This window comes from Loxodonta africana, chromosome 14 (genome assembly GCF_030014295.1).
Source record: "Loxodonta africana isolate mLoxAfr1 chromosome 14, mLoxAfr1.hap2, whole genome shotgun sequence".
NCBI classification, from domain to species: Eukaryota; Metazoa; Chordata; class Mammalia; order Proboscidea; family Elephantidae; genus Loxodonta; species Loxodonta africana.
Window position 1 is genome coordinate 57,447,430 of NC_087355.1, and position 3,115 is coordinate 57,450,544.

A 3,115-nucleotide genomic window follows, 5' to 3' on the forward strand; every position below is an offset into this window, starting at 1 on the left:
TTGCTTCATCAGATATAACCTGATGAAAATTTTGTTGTTTGATCAATTAGCATAAATGGGATTTGCATATTTCTTGTGAGATATAGGAGCCCTGGTTGCACAGTGGTTAAGGGCTATAGCTGCTAACCAAAAGGTCAGCAGTTCGAATCCACCAACCACTCTTTGGAAATCCTATTGGGGCAGTCCTAACCTGTTCTACAGGGTTAGTTATGAGTCGGAATTGACTTGATGGCAACAGGTTTGGTTTGGTGGTTGGTTTTGTGGGATATAGGCATATTTTACCTTTCATAAAATCTCTCTTTTTCAGGAATTTGGTGTTATTTGGTATAAATATCTCAAAATGACCCAGCAGTGATACATTTTTCAGTTTAATCTTGAAATTACTCTAATAAAGATCTTTTAGATCAGTTTAGGAAAACTACTTTTTAACTCTTGTAGTGTAATTTGGACGTAAGACCCTAAGCTACATGTTCTGTGGTGCAGACCAGAAAATGTGCAATGAATCTTTAAAAGAATCTGGAAAGTCTCCCACAAACAACTTCCAAAAACTGCAGGATTATGTTGATAAGTAACTGTTATCATTTTAATACTCAGACTCATGAACTATTGGACACTGTCAGCCATTCACTGATTATCAAGGGAGTATGGCGCTATTTTAGTTTCATTGCTGCAATTCATTCATGGGGGAGGTGTTTGCTGATCTACTTTATCTCCTCAACCCGCTCACTGACTCCTTGCTCTTCCTGTCTGTTAGCAAAATGTAGTTGTGGGTGTATCAATGTGGTCCCAGTCTGTATTTTTTAGAGTGACTGAGGAATGTTTTTCAAATTTTTCCTTGCTATCTTAGGTCAGGAAATATTTCTCTAAGCCACTTTGAAACTTTCTCAATCACTTTCACAAGCAGGTCCAAAAACCTATTACTAATTTCTAGCTTTGAGTATTAGAACAATGACACAATAATTCTAGTTTTTCTTAAATTGAAAAGCAGATAGTAAAAGAATAACGGATAGCTTCAGACTTTTAGTATAAGGAGAAACCTCAGGGTTTATTTAGTCAAGTCTCCTTTTCCAGATGAACAGATTGAATCAGATAATTTTAATGATTTATATAAGATCGTTTTTATTAGTGGCAAAAATAAAACTAGAGCTGTCTACAAATTTGTGACTAGTTGGTTAGCCTAATGTATTTAGATGGTGGAGAAGAAGAATAACAAAACAAAACAAAACAAAACAAAAAAGAAGGGAGGAGAAATATCTGGTAGGACTTGACACATAGTAGGACTTTGTAATTCACTTGTTGGTGTTTATGATTCTTTAATTTCTCAACCTTAAAAATATATAAAAAGAGAGAGGACACAGTGACATCTAAGTTCCTTTTCAACTCTTGACATTTTATAAGCCTATATTAAGGCTCATTTAAAAATCTTTGGACCTTGTAAAAAGACCAAGATAAATATGGAGGAAAAAAAAATATGGAGGAGTAAGTAAAAATAAAGGGAATGCAATACTGGAGAAAACTGATTTTACAAAGGACCAAAAGGTGAAGGAAGAAAATTTGACATAATTTCTTTAGAGGTCTTCTGACTTGTGAGCTTGTAAAAAGTAGATATAAATACACTGCCTCCACGCTTCAGAGTTTCAAACTACAATTCTGTTCAGGTTTAACCTAATCTTGTATCAGTGAATATTTTAGCCTATATATCAGCTTTAAATCCTGCATTTCTTAGTTTGGGGGCTCAGGTCAAGAAGACATGTCTCCGTTAATGACATCTGAGTGAAGGCTTTTGCCTATAATGAGTTCATAATTTTTATCAGTATCGAATATGAGATATCTAAAAAATGTTTTGTCATATGCAGAGAACTCCATTAACCAGGTCTTAGAAAAGAAAACCATTCTAACAGAAATAACCAGTTGTTGTCTAGCCGATTCTGTTTCATGGTGATTCCATGTGTATGCGCCACAGGGTTTTCATTGACTGTTTTGGAAGTAGGCTACCAGGCCTTCCTTCTGAAGCACCTCTAGGTGGACTCGAACAACCAACCCTTCGTTAGCACCTGAGTTTTGTTAATTGTTTGCATCACCCAGGACTTCCCAGAAAAATGCCTCTAACTTTGCAGTTCTAAGGATTTTGACATAACCTGAATAAAATAGGATCAACGAGGGATATAGCTAAATTACTGGTATAACACTTTATAAAGAAGGATCCCAAGATCCAGAGAATGTTCACCAGCAGTACAAACTTATGGGCATAATTATTTTTATTACTGGGCAGAGCGTGTAAGTATGAACAGGAACCAGCTTCTCACACAGCTCAATTAGCCGAAGGTCATTACAGAAAGAATAACGTGCAGCCTACCGCAGCATTCAAGTAGGTTCCATTACAGAAGTCAAATGCAGTAAGAAGAAAACTAGCTAATATCAGAGATGGAAAAATTCTCCATAATTTCCAGGGTATACACTGGGATATGTTCCCACTGCCCAGTCACCAAGGTCTCAAATTAATGCCCATGTATATCTGCATACAGCTTTACAATTTACAAAGTATATTAGTATACATGTACCATTTTAATTTTGAACTGATCTCTTAAATTAAATAGGTCAGAGATCAGCATTCCCATCTTACAGTTTAGGAAACCAGGGTATAAGTTGTTAAATATTTTGCTCAATTAAATAGCAGAATCAGGCAGAAACTGAACCTAGTTTTTCTTTCTTTTAAAATATGGAACACTTCATGAATTTGCATGACGTCCTTGAGCAGGGGCCATGCTAGATGTCCCTGTATCATTCCAATTTTTAGTATATGTGTGGCCAAAGTGAGCACTGAATCCAGTTTTTGTTCTGAGTTTGCTGCATTATACTGCCTCCTTAAGAAATTAGTGGAGATACCTTAAGATCTTTTGTCTATACTTATGAAAACATGAAAGTGAAAAATTACAATTTAGAATGCTTTCCAACAATTCAAGTAGAAAGTAAAAGGACTCTCTGGTTGATTCTCAGTTAGCAAACATTTATAAGAACATCGACATACCCAGCAAGGCAGAGTACCTAGGACATTCTGGAGGAATACAGTTCTGCGTCTTATAGAGAGCAGGCCATGAGAACCCTCTTCGTGTTC

General features: G+C 36.0%; 1 non-coding gene across 1 annotated transcript; it reads right to left on the reverse strand.

Annotated features, from left to right (window-relative positions):
* Positions 1-2,713: 2,713 nt before the first annotated feature.
* Positions 2,714-2,821, reverse strand: LOC111750120 (U6 spliceosomal RNA). Its single transcript, XR_002785275.1, has one exon. It is a non-coding gene; the product is annotated as a U6 spliceosomal RNA (small nuclear RNA).
* Positions 2,822-3,115: the final 294 nt, after the last annotated feature.